The 14626-nt window shown below is 43.0% G+C and overlaps 1 long non-coding RNA gene across 1 annotated transcript; it reads right to left on the reverse strand.

The window, feature by feature from the left end:
* Window positions 1-2672: 2672 nt before the first annotated feature.
* LOC121002365 lies at window positions 2673-3487 on the reverse strand. Its single transcript, XR_005779290.1, has 2 exons — window positions 3404-3487; window positions 2673-2754 (listed from the first exon to the last, which is right to left on the reverse strand). It is a non-coding gene; the product is annotated as an uncharacterized LOC121002365 (long non-coding RNA).
* Between the last annotated feature and the right edge of the window lie 11139 nt (window positions 3488-14626).

Below are 14626 nucleotides of genomic sequence, written 5' to 3' on the forward strand. Positions count from 1 at the left end.
ACAAATTTACCTAAGCTCACATGGGATCACTAGATGCAAACGCCTTCAGGAGAATTCTTTCAAACTAATAACCAGGTGGTATCTCACCCCAGTTCGTCTCAAGCGGATGCACTGCCTCAACACTGACATGTGCTGGAGATGCTCCCAAACCAAAGGCACATATCTACATATGTGGTGGCACTGCCCCGTGATTCAGCCTTTCTGGACCGAGATACTTAAACTGTCTAGACAAATTTGCTCCTTATCCGAGACCCCATTCCCCCTCTCAGTCCTACTACATGTCAGATTGGAAAACATCCCCTCAAAAAAACGCAGACTTTTCCACTACCTTATGGCTGCACCAAAATCCCTTATACCACAATGTTGGAATAAAAAAAAAAACACCAACTGTTTCCCAGTGGCTACATAAGGTCAACCATATCTATCACATGGAGGAACTGTCTTCCTGGGAGTAGAGATCTGGGAAGATTGGATATCCTTCCAAAACACTACGCCAGCATTTACCATGCTAGCTAACATAACCGGAACCCCGAACTAATCCTCACGAATACATGAGCTGCACGTCCTGATCCTGGACTCAACATACCCTTCATACCTAATCCCCATTTCTCCCCCCCTCCTCCTCACCCCTCCATTCTCATTCCCCTTTCCCGCCTTCTCATTATTCTGTGTTTATCATTATGTTATAAATTGTGCATTGTAGCATAACATCTTGCCTTGATTGATCACGGTTTCCTTTTCCATTACTACGATGTAAACTGTTTCTTGTTTTGTTATATAAAACCAATAAAACGAGAATTGAAAAGAAAAAAGATGAAAATAAGCCAAAGGCATTCAAACAAAAACATAGCCCCCACGGCTCAACTGCAGCACATGAGGCATCAGCAGATCTAGTGGGAAAATAAAACTGGCTGACAGTGATCAGAACAAGACTGTCCTCCTTCTTCTGGTCTTATTTGTGGCAGCAAAGCAGCATCCACATGCAGTACAATGTCCTTGTCATCATCATAATCAGTTATTGCTTCTCATACTTAGACTACTACTCTTTATCCTACTCAGCTCCATCATCATTTATCAATAACGGAGTATGTGGCCAGAAAACAACTATATGTGCCCAGCAATCCAATGGTGTGTAGGCTAAACTCCCACCTGGAAAAGTTATAGGGGTTGCAGTCGCTGCCCTACCACTTAGTGGATTATACTGCCTTTAGGGAACTGATGGTGTGCACTCAGCCTCGATAGAAGACACAGAGCTGCCATTATTTCTATAAAAAAAACAGTCCTTGGAATTGTGTGCAGCATTTGGAACAACTGTTACGGGCAAGTACAGTGCTGGCTATGATGACCAATCATCACAGTGGGAGCCTACTGTATAGCCATAGTTTTAGACCCTCGCTATCAAAGCAAAATGAGAGAATGTTTTCTTCTTGCCAAAGGGGAGGCAAAATGACTATATTACCAGGATACACTTTGTACACAGATTGCCACAGCTTTCAGAAAGCAGACATCTGTCGCCCACATGTGTGACCAGGAGGCCTTACCTCCAGCTGTCTCTGCTACCCCAAGTAGCAGAAACTACAACAGACAGTTTGGTCTTATGAACCTGATGGAGCAATTTTTTCATGTGCTGCACCAGGCTGATGCAAATTAACAGACAGATATGTACTGAACAACCAGGTTCAGTCAGACCTGGACTATGGTCTTTCTGCAGTACATACCCTGTTCCCTGACCCCATGGACATCTGTGCAGGCAAATTGGAACAGTGGCCGGAACTTGACCAGTTTGCTCTTGCTGTAATGTGTCCAGCTTCCAGTGTTATCTCAGAGAGGATTTTCAGTGCCGTAGGTGGCGTTGTCACGCCCAAACAGACAAATTTGTTCTGAACAAGTGTAGAAAATATCTAATTTGTCAAAATGAAGGAAGCATTCATCTATAGTGATTTTCACACATAACCAGTTGAGGTTAATGAATAGATCTGCCATTGCTGACGGTGAATATTTATCACCGGTCTGATCATGCCACTGTTGCTGACTGCCTGCCATCATGTTTAGTTCCAAGCTGTGCTGCTACTGCTGCCGTTACTATTGCTGCCACTATTACCCCAACAAAGCTTACTCCTTCAACATCCACAATGTACTGCTGCTGCTCCCAAAAAAATAAGAATTTTTGGATGCTTGTTCAAAACAAGCAACTGTTTCTTTCGATGCTAATGTGTGTGTATGCACATGGTCAAGCATCATTTTTGGACATTCATTCAGAAGAATCCACAGTTACTATTGCTGTCATTGCATCAAAGAGCTTAAAGTGGTGAGGGGGTGGAAAAAAAGAAAGAGAAGAGGTAAGAAAATATGAGTCATAGGAGACCTCAGAATGCAATATACCAATTGGCTGGCCAGTTGAAGCACTTTTGATGCTTGTAAAATCAATTCAGACCTAATTCAGAAAATTTTGCTGATTCATTAGAGTTGGACCCAAAGCGAATTTCAAGAAATTGTCTTACCTCTATTTCAGAAGTCTTGTGGTTTGTGAAAACAACTTTACAAATTTAAGCCATGTTCTTTTTAGAAACAAGATGTTTCTTCAGTATTTTTCCAATTGTACTGTCGTGAATTTGAGCATTCACATGCTAATTCAGGCTAATTCAGTCTTAGATGTAGCTGTTGTTTTTTTTTTGCAATTTCTCTGAGTATTGCATGCACTGACCTTGGGGTTAATTTCCTGGGATGTCCACTTCTGGGAAAATTGTCAACTGTCTGTCACGACTGCTATCCCAGCAGCAGTCGTGTCGCACCAGACGGAGGGGAAGGGGGACCCTTATCTACGGATGGGAATAGTATGGCCACCCCTGACTAACCCTAAGCTGGCACCTGTCTGCCCTGATACCCTAGACAGGGTGTGAACCCGTGCGGCGAGCAGGATGCCTAAACCCTCAGTCACCTAACAAGCCTAGAGTGGGGAAAGGCCGATGGGAGCACTAGTCACCATCACTCATGTCTAGGAGAACAGCAGGAGAAGACAGCAACAAACAAACTATAGCAGAGATAGACTTATCCAGTCACGAGCAGAGAAGGCGATCCCAATCACGACAGTCCACGCCGGACAAGAGCTTCACAGCAACACCATCAAACGATCTCCTTCAAAGGTCAGAATAGAACTGGAAGTAAGGACTATATCTGGCAATGACTGCAAGTGAAACTGAAACTAATATAGTATCTGGGAGTGGCAGACAGGACTCACCTGGGAAGGATGCCTACAAACTCCCAGTCAGGACAAAAAGGTTCACAAGGCAAAACCCGGATGACATACCCTGAACCATGGAGCAAACTCACAAGTTATCGCGAGTAGCAAGTCGCTGCGACCTTCTCCTCCCAGACCTGTCTGGATCAGTCACAGTCGTGACACTGTCTTGAAGGTTTTCCACTTGTGAATAATCTTTACCATTGTAGAAAGATGGGCTTCAAATTGTGTGGAAATGGCATTTTAAACCATCTCAGATTTATTGGCACAACAATTTCTTCTCTAAGGTCATCACTGATGTCTTTCCTCCTTGGCTTTGTGTTAAAATGTTCCAGACCAGCAAACTGCCACACAGACATACAAGATTAAAAACAAGTGTCATGTTGCGGGGTGCCATTAGCTACTATGTCCACTCCCATCTGGTATTCGCGGAGGTAACATTGACCAGCCTTCAGTTATCCAGGACATCGTAGAGACAGTCCTACTGCCTGTTTTGACTCAGGAGATGTGGTGCTCCAAGATAACACCTACCCACACACTGCCTGCATTACACAGCATTCTCTTCAGGGTATACAGGAGCTCCCCTGGTCAGCTCAATTGCCAGCTCTCTCCCCCATCGAGAATGTCAGGGACTGGATGAGGTGACGGATCTCCCATGGACAGCAGCCAACGCCCACCTATACTTTACCACAACATGTGGCCTGTGACAGACCGCTTGGCACCCCAACTGGGTGCCTCCGTCAATCGATGCTTCCTAGTACTCACCTAGTACTTCCAAGCACTCCACCGGACACCATCAGCACTGTAGTCCCCAGTTCCAGCATTACAGCTTGGCTGGGGTCTCGCTGTCCTCCACCCACCCTGGGCCCAAGACCAGGATCCAGCTTCCAGTGGGTAGAATCGAGTATAATACCGATAGCAATCCCCAGAGTAAATATAGCTGTTCCCCCCACACATGAGATGAGGCTCTATGTTGAGGGTAAAACAGGAACTGACTTTAAGACTAACTCAGTATATATACAGTTTAAGTAGTCTAACAACACAACTCAATCAAACATGAACAGCATGCAAACAGACATCCCCTCCCCAGTGTCTTAATGAAAGAATAGGGAGAGAGGAAATGCATGTGATAGGATCATCTCCTGAGTGTATCATAGGGTGATCTACTAATCTACACCGGAGTTGGTTACTCCTAGAGTCAGCTATCTTAATCCCATCACTAACACAATAGAACAAAGGGACAAATAAACTAACACATTCATTGGGAGTCTCAGTGCAGAGTTAAACCTTTTTGTGTTGCGGGATTCACACCCTGCACTTTTAATGGGCAATAGGAAAGATGTGGCCTATAACTCCACACATACATGAGGGTTAATAGTTCCATGTAACCCCATTAGGTCTGAGGGGGTCTCCATAGTTCTGCGTCCATAGTCTGTAGGAAGGAGGCTAGCCCTCAGGTTTCTTCAGCAGCCACAGTGATGATTAAGTCTGTCACATGGCCCATGGACCCATTGAAGCCATTGATGCAGCATGCACACGTTTGTTATCAGTGTTTTTCGGATCCATAGTTTGCGGACTGCAAAACGCTTACAGGCATGTATATGCACCCTTAGAGTTGTGCCGGTACAACAAATGTCTAAATTGCCAGATCTTAAAAAGTCACATCTGAATGAAACAGGGCATATGTGGGATGAGATGAACAAGCTGTTCTGACAACTTGCTTTATAGCTGGCTCCCTTTCAACAGCTCTATGATGCAATATCGTTTGCCTGAGTGATAGCATTTATCATGTAGAGAAAGTTAATACAAGGCACTTACTAATGTATTGTGATTGTCCATATTGCTTCCTTTGCTGGCTGGATTCATTTTTTCATCACATTATACACTGTTGGTTTCCATGGATTAAGAGTAACCTGCAATTCAGAATCAGTGGCCGTGCTTGCATACTATGGGAAAAAGTGCTGGTCTTTCCACAATCAAAGCCACTAGAAAAGCCACAGCTTTTTCCTATAGTGTGCAAGCATGGCCACCCTGCTGGATTGCAGGGTGGTCATAACCTCTGGATACAAGCAGTGTATACTGTAATGAAAAAATGAATCAAGCCAGCAAAGGAGGGAATATGGACTATCAGAATATGTTAGTAAGAGCCTTGTATTAACTTTCTTTACATAATAAATACCATTTGTTGAAGTGAGACAACCCCTTTAAGGTAGACCTGGTGGCCATTTACAGTACTTTAAGTGTACTTGTTCAAACCAAAAACAAAATTCTCAATTGTATCAAGTAAATAACAGTGAGTTGGAAAGAGATTAAACTAATGAGTACATCAAAGTTCTTGAGGCAGTTATGGACATGAGAATGGAGCCTTTGTTCTGTTTTATGAAGGCATGACTTCTCTATTCTCTTGCCCAGGCCAGATTTTTAACCTCAGATTTGCTATTCAGACAATTAGTTTTAGTGTGTGATTGTTCTCTTATTACTTTTATCTTTTCTATCGTATGTTCTTTAGCTATAAGTTCACAAATGCAAATATTCAAAATGAAGAGATTCTGCTATTTTGTCCATTGTTCCTTGCATTATTTCTGTAAACTATTGGACGCCACTTTGTTTAGTTTATTGATCATTTACAAACACTTTAGGCTGTAGTCAATAGTTATTCTTGATAGTTTCAGTTAAAGACCAATAGTCCATGTTATTGTAAAGAATTGGTAGCTGCATCTCTTGAGGTAACTGTTATAAGGCTTTCTAGCCTTAGATTTATGTATAAATTACTGGTATGTCTTTTATTTGTAGTTAAGTAGAAAAATGTGAGCTATTTTATGAGGCTTGAGAAGGTTCTACTAATCAGTAAAGGATTCTCCTTGGAGACAACACCTTTCAGATTGCAGTCCCCAAACAAAATGCTGATCAGCTTGTCATCCCAGGTCCTATTCCAAGACCCCCAGCAAACTTGCCACGGGAAGCTGTGTACAGGTATCACATAGTGGTTATTAACTTACTAGGATGGAAGATGCTGTACGGCTGTGACCTACACCCTTTTTGAACCTCTAATAACTACATAGAGACTCTTTTGGTGTAAAGCCATAGCAGTCATGTTTATTAACAAATACCAAGTTAACATACTTTAAAGATGATATGCACTGATTTTACACATATCATAAAGTACAACAACATTACTGTAAAGCATCCTAAAACATCATAACCCCAGGAAAATGGGAAAAGGATCCGTGAAGGCAATCTCCAACACCAACAGTTGCAGTCTCTGGTTGCAACCTCCACTCATGTTCCACACCTTACCCATATCTGCTTTTAATGTCCCAAGGGCACCAAATCATCAAATGTATACCACTGTAGGCCTTTAGCCCAAACAGAAGCCTCAAACATTATCTAATCAAACCTCAGATGACCCAACTGTCATGCACCTATAATAATAGGTTTCTGCCTCCAAGGATCCCCTTTTTCCACCACAAAATGAATATCGGTGACACTTTACAGATGTTCATCTGCCACTCTCTAAGGGCCCAACCCATTCTGAAGCCACAATGTTGTTGAAGTGCAAACCATCCTCACAGAAGAATTCAACAGACTCCACCTCCAACTCCCTATGATATACAACAAATCCCTCATTCCTACGCATAAAAAGACCCACATCCTTATTCAACTTTGCTCGCTGCTAGGACCTCCGGGCCACCACATACAACCAGATGAGTAACAGATCAGTATAGTCCATACACAACCCCAATAAATCTATCTTAGGATCTCTGCTAACATCCCAACATTTAGTAACTCCCAAGTCCTAATGCCAATCGCAGACATTTAGCACATCAGATGCCATGGTCAAATGTGACCACATGGCTCCATGGTAAAAATGAAGGAGCTATGCAGTCCTGCTCTGGTAACAGCTTACCCGGCTGAGATCAAGGAAGCTGTTACTTTTTACTAATAGGCCTGAGCCTGCTTATCACTGATATATTCCAATACAGGTTTTTAGGTGGCAGCACTGCAGTGGAATATTATGAATGCTGTATTTTATAATGAATAAAATACCATTATAGAATGCAAATGGCAATCTAATGTTTGCTTGTTATAGTCATCTAGGGTGACTTTAAGAAAGTAAGAAAAAAAAATTTTTAAAATGTTTTTAAAAACATAAAAAAATCTAAAAATTCCAATAAACCCTCTTTCCCCCAAATTAAAATAAAAACAATCAAATAAATTACCATCATAAGTAGGGATGAGCGAATCGACTTCGGATAAAACATCCGAAGTCGATTCGCATAAAACTTCGTTCCAATACTGTACGGAGCAGGAGCTCTTTACAGTATTAGAATGTATTGGCTCCGATGAGACAAAGTTATTGCTTCATGAAGTCTCGTGAGATCAGGTAATAACTTCATAAATTAATTTTTACTGTACAAAATCATTACCTGAACTCGGGTTTGTTTCCGAGGTACCACTTGGAACCAAACCCGAGTTTGGGAAATGTTTTTTTACAGTACAAATTAATTTATGAAGCTATTACTCGATGTCTTGCAAGACTTCGCGAAGCAATAACTTCGGCTCATCGGAGCCAATACATTCTAATACTGTAAGGAGTAGAGTTGAGCAGACACCTGGATGTTCGGGTTTGACGGGTTCGGCCGAACTTCACAAAAAAGTTCGAGTTCGGGACCCGAACTTGACCCCGAACCCAAACCCCATTGAAGTCAATGGGGACCCGAACTTTTGAGCACTAAAATGGCTGTAAAAATGTCATGGAAAGGTCTAGAGGGCTGCAAATGGCATCAAAATGTGGTTAAGAGCATGGCAAGTGCTCTGCAAACAAATGTGGATAGGGAAATGACTTTAAATAACATGAAATACGTAAAAAAAAAATATAATCTTGATCTAGGAGGATGCAGTGGATGTGGCGGTGTAGGTGGAAGCTGCGTTAGAGAAGGAGTAGGTAGCCTACTGTCACGGGGTTCCGAAGGTGCACTCGGTCCCCCATTGCCCACAGAACTGTTGCTTAGCTTTTGGAATGAGGTTCTGTGTTTGACCTCATTCCCAGGGCGGCTTTACTAGCTGGGTGGCTCCTTGCTCCTAAGTCTGCCTTGAGCGCCGAGCTGATCACTCGGTGCTCGACTGGTTGGTCTGTCGGTCATGTGAAGCTGGCCACGTCACATGACCCTCACTCCCCACTATAAATACAGGCAGCCTGCTGGCTACAGGTTGCCTGTTAATTTCTAGGTAACCCGGTATCTTTTAGGTTGGAGCTGCCTGAGTCATTCCACATTCATAATGTGTTCCATAAATCTCTGCTTAAAAAATATTTTGAACCGGTAGTACCATCAAAAGCCTCGCCTCCGCCAGTTCTTGTTAATGATGCTGTCGAGTATGTGGTGTCTAAAATAGTGGATGTCAGGAAGGTGCGTAATTCCTTGCAGTACCTGATTCACTGGAAGGGGTATGGACCTGAAGAGAGATCTTGGGTACCTGCCAGGGAGGTTCATGCTCCTAGACTTGTTCGTAAATTTCATTTAGAACACCCTGAAAAGCCATCGCCTGAAGTCTTGGGTCCGGTGGCCCCTCGTAAAAGGGGGGGTACTGTCACGGGGTTCCGAAGGTGCACTCGGTCCCCCATTGCCCGCAGAACTGTTGCTTAGCTTTTGGAATGAGGTTCTGTGTTTGACCTCATTCCCAGGGCGGCTTTACTAGCTGGGTGGCTCCTTGCTCCTAAGTCTGCCTTGAGCGCCGAGCTGATCACTCGGTGCTCGACTGGTTGGTCTGTCGGTCATGTGACGCTGGCCACGTCACATGACCCTCACTCCCCACTATAAATACAGGCAGCCTGCTGGCTACAGGTTGCCTGTTAATTTCTAGGTTCCTGGTATTTGTTGGACTGCTGAATACTTACCTGATCCTGTTCCTTGACCATCCTTTTGCCTGATCCTCCTGTACTGCGCATCCGTCCTGGTATTGTGACCTCGGCTCCCACCTGACTACTCTCTTAGGACTCCTCTTGTACTTCTCTGCTCTCCTGGTATTTATGACCCCGGCTTCTCCTGACAATTCTCTGCTTGCTCCATTTGTACTTTGCAGCTTTCCTGGTATTGACTCGGTCCGTTCACGTCCTGTTGTTTGTCTGTCTGTCATCCCTGCACTTACTCCAAGTTAGGGATTGCCGTCTAGTTGTCCCCTGTCATTAGGACTCGCGAGGCAAGTAGGCAGGGCCAGGGGTAAGGGTGGAGCGCAGTGGTCACTTCCCTCCCCCCTGTGTGTGTGTGTACGCGACCGTTACACCTACACTGCTTTTTGGTTTTAAATTTTTTTTTTTTTTTTTAAATTAGGGTCCACCCCAAAATATTGGGAAATATAACCTGTGATAACCCCCTCCAGTCGTGCTAAACACACATTCAGACAATACACTGGCTGCAGGGCAGGCCAGCACCTCCAAGGCGTAAAGGGCAAGCTCAGGCCATGTGCCCAATTTGGAGACCCAAAAGTTGCAGGGGGCAGAACCATCAGTCAGTTCGTGTAGGTGTGTGCAAACATATTGCCCCACCATCTCGCACGTCCCCGTAATGTTCCCGATCCAATTGGATATCTGCTCTATCAACTTTCAATGTTCTTTTCTGCGACCTACCATGTTGATCATGGTTAGCGGCGAATCAGGGTTCCACGCTGGAGAGGGAGCGTGAGAAAGAGAGACCACATCCAAGGGGGATCAATGGATGAAATTTAATTGTGATCGAGTGGAAATGTGGGAGAAGCTATGAAAACAGAAGAATTGAAGGAAAGGAGGGGGCGCACGGCAATTACCCACTCCCGACTCGGGGAGGTAGTGACTATAAATAACAATACAGGACTCTTAAGATGCCCTGTTATTTGAATGATTCATTTCACAACTGCGTTAGGTGCGGATCCGTCTGGTATCTGCACAGACGGATCCGCACCTATAATGCAAACGCTTCTATCCGTTCAGAATGGGTCCGTTTGCATTATTCTTTTTTAAAAAAAGTCTAAGTCAAAACGGATCCGTCCTCACTTACATTGAAAGTCAATGGGGGACGGATCCGTTTTCAACTGCACCATATTGTGTCAGTGAAAACGGATCTGTCACCATTGACTTACATTGCAAGTCAGGACGGATCCGTTTGGCTCCGCATCGCCAGGCGGATACCAAAACGCTGCAAGCAGCGTTTTGGTGTCCGCATCCAGAGCGGAATGGAGGCGGAACGGAGCCAAACTGATGGATTCTGAACGGATCCTTATCCTTTCAGAATGCATTGGGGCTGAACTGATCCGTTTTGAACCGTAAGTGAGATCCCTGAAACGGATCTCACAAACGGAATTCAAAACGCCAGTGTGAAAGTAGCCTAAATCAGCTATTCTCTGAACTGCTGCTGTAAATCATAAAACAAAAGCAGATTCAAAAACACTATGAGGGAGATTTATCAGACTGGAATAAAGTAGAACTGGCTTAGTTGCCCATAGCAACTAATCAGATTCCACCTTTCATTTTCTAGTGGAGTTGTGAAAAATGACAGTTTGAATCTGATTGGTTGCTATGGGTAAGGCTACTTTCACACTAGCGTTTTGGCTTTCCGTTTGTGAGATCTGTTCAGGGCTCTTACAAGCGGTCCAAAACGGATCAGTTTTGCCCTAATGCAAGGATCCGCTCAGAATGCATCAGTTTGCCTTCGTTCAGTCACCATTCCGCTCTGGAGACGGACACCAAAACGCTGACGAACCGGAGCCAAACTGTTGGAACTATAAAGCAAATGCTTTATATAAGGCCGAGTTCACACGAACGTGTGTGATCCGTGGCCGTAATGCGGCCCGCCGGATGCGGACCCATTAACTTCAATGGGTCCGCAAATCCGGAATTGCAGAACGGCCGCACGGAACGGGATCCCTTGGAAGCACTACGGAGTGCTTCCGTGGGGTTGCGTCCTGTACTTCCATTCCGCAAAAAGATAGAACAGGTCCTATCTTTTTGCGGAACGGGCGGATCGCGGACCCATTAAAGTGAATGGGTCCGCAATCCGATGCGGCTGACCCACGGCCGGCGATCTTGCATTGTGGCGCGCAATTTGTGGCCCGCAGCACGGGTCACACACGTTCGTGTGAATTCAGCCTAAAAGAAAGGATCAAAGGAAAAATTTCAAGGGGAATCGATCCTAGAGGTGGACATATAAAACACCTCAAAAAGAGTTCTTTAGTTTAATTATATTGTGCAATCAGTAAAACATGGTACAAGCGTCTATGCAAAAATATAAATGATTTATTATACAATAACTTAGAATACAATAAAAGCTTAATCAATATAAAATTCAATAATATGCAATAACACGCAGTAATATGTAGTGCCCTAATTTCGCCACTAGATGGCTCTAACACAAATACCAGCGTTCCTTATTACCTCTGAAACATAAAATGCATGTTCTCACAATTATGAGAAATACAATCAGTTGACTATACACAGTAACTTAACAGTGATAAAGATAAATACAAACCCTTGCTCTGCTCAAACTAAGACCAATCTCGGATATCAGGTAGTGTTGCGACGCAACTTATAAATTATCAGGCCCGATATTGACTATGTAATGTGAATATTCCAATCAGAGAGTTTCTCCAATATAAATATTAGATCTTTTATTCAGTAATATGCAGCTTTACTGAATAGTGATAATATTCATGTAACACTTTTAACATAATAGATCCACACTAAAGCGGGGAGTTACTAAATATCAGGCCAATTAATTCAATCAATCAATACTACACATAATAAAGTTATACGTTACCCGAGAAGGCATATGATATGCAGAGTCTATGGGAAGTCAGCTCTAAAGTCCGTTCTGCTGTTGGTATAATGGTACTTATTTATACCTAGGTGGCATTCTTGCATAAGCTATTAGCATCATTATCAGTAAGGGTTAAGTGTCCAGGTCTAACTTTATCTTACATTCCATACTCATAACATATGGAATCCTAAATCAGAGCTACAGGGATTAACTTCGATACATGTACCAATTAAAGCATAGACATTAGGTACCATTTTAGACATCTCCCAACTATCAAATTTATGGTACCGATAAGAATATAATAGAGCTTGTACTCTCACAGACATGTGTGCCTCCTCTATCACTTCAATGGGTAATTGGGTAATTGTTAGTTAAAATAACAAAGCTTTCCCTGAACGGGAACTCATTAACAAAGTCTATACTTACAATTCTTCTCACCATATTTTAGGAGTGCATGCGTTCCTAGTGAGAAATATATAAGATAATAGATGCATTGACGTCCTTCATAATATTTAACAACATAAAACAATACATATGTTCTATTGATTCTTATACTAAGAAAACTAAGGTTCATTATATGTGTATACAGACACCACAGATTTTCTGCTTCACCAATACACATTAACTGTAGGGGTAATTAGTACCAGATACGTCTAGAGAATATCCTTATCTCGGTCATAAATCTATAAGGAGACAAGAATGACTTTTCTCAGACTGGTACATCTATTGAGAAGAAACCTTATGAACAGTGTCCTTTCCATGAACCTATTTCGGCCAACTTTAAAATACATACAAAAATTGTAAATATATCACAATATGACCTCTTATATATAACCAAATCCACTATAACTAGGATATTTAGATATAAATGTTATACACCTATGAAAAAGGCACAACAAAACGGATCCATCCTAGCACACAATGTAAGTCAATGGGGACGGATCCGTTTTCTCTGACACAATCTGGCACAATAGAAAACTAATCCGTCCCCCATTGACTTTCAATGGTGTTCAAGACTGATCCATAATGGCTATAGAAGACATAATACAACCGGATCCATTCATGACGGAGACATGCGGTTGTATTTTTGTAACAGAAGCATTTTTGCTTATCCATTACTGCAAAAAAACGCTAGTGCGAAAGTAGCATAACTAAGCCAGTTCTACTTCACACCAGTTGATAAATCTCCCCTATATATATAGTTTAGAAAAACTGTTTTGGTATATAAGGGGAGACTTATCAAACTGGTGTAAAGTAGAACTGGCTTAGTTGCCCATAGCAACCAATCAGATTCCACCTTTCATTTTTCACAGCTCCTTTGGAAAATGAAAGAAGGAATTTGGTTGCTATGGGGAAATAACCCAATTCTACTTTACACCAGTTTGATAAATCTCCCCTATAGTTTGCATATAGGTCATCAGTATCTTATTGGTGGGGGTCTGACACCCGGGACCCCTGTTGATCAGCTGTTTAAAAAGACATTGGCGCTCATGTGAGTACCGCAGCCTTTTCCGTGCTCACCAAGCACAGTGCCATTGTATGGCAGTTGTGCTTGGTATCACTCTCGGCTCCATTCACTTCTATGGGTCTGAGCTGCTCCTAGGCAACGTGATCGATGAACGTGTTGTCACCGACCTAGGAAAAGCTGAGAGAAGGCTGCGGTGCTCACAGGAATGCTGGTACCTTCTTAAACAGCTGCTCAGCGGGAGTCTCGGGTGTCGGACCCCCACCGATCAGATACTGATGACCTATCAAGAGGATAGGTCATCAGTTATAAAGTCTCTGAAAACCCCTTTAATGAAATCTATCTGTATAGCGTCACCTGCTGTTTGATCTTTTTCTAAATTCTTTGTTCTGCTCACTGAGATGGAAGCACATTAGTTGCACTATACACGACACACCATCTGAGAAAGGACACTCCCCTTGAGCTGATATTGCCATGCCTGCACAACTCACATGGTACCTTCCTGCAAAAATGAACTGAATATTACTTACCTGACAGATCTTGCACCACTAGTAAACAGATCAAGGTAAACAGAGCCCGGATGGGAGAACTGGAGCAGCAGTGCAGGACGCGGCAAGATAAATAACGCTCAGTTCATTTCTTTGCAGGAAGGTCCCATTTGTTGTCCTGTTTCTTCCTGAAAATGGACAGCCCCTTTAAAAGACTGTCTTGCCACTTAAAGTAAATATGAAATATTGGGAAATACAAAGTGGATGACCAGCTAATTTTCAAATAACCTATTGGGGAATTCTGAGATAATGGAGCTCATCTACTGGTCATACTGAAGTGAGGATACAAAGAGCATCTCTTTTTCTGGAAGACAAAACATGTCTGTACATTACATGACGTCTAAAGAGACAGTTTAGTGCCTTATTCTGTCTTTGGTGGTGATGCAGAGGAACTGAGCACTTGCTATAGGAGTTCTCCAAAGGTTGCATCTGACTACGGTCAGACTGGCCCTCCAGAGTACCAGGGGATCCTCTGGAGGGCCCAAGCTCTGACAATAATGGATCCCTAATAAAACATATCCCTTAAAGAGGACCTTTCATGGGTCCAGACATTATAAACTAAGTATCAGGATATGTAGGGCATAGTGCA

Source organism: Bufo bufo, chromosome 5 (genome assembly GCF_905171765.1).
Source record: "Bufo bufo chromosome 5, aBufBuf1.1, whole genome shotgun sequence".
Lineage (NCBI taxonomy): Eukaryota > Metazoa > Chordata > Amphibia > Anura > Bufonidae > Bufo > Bufo bufo.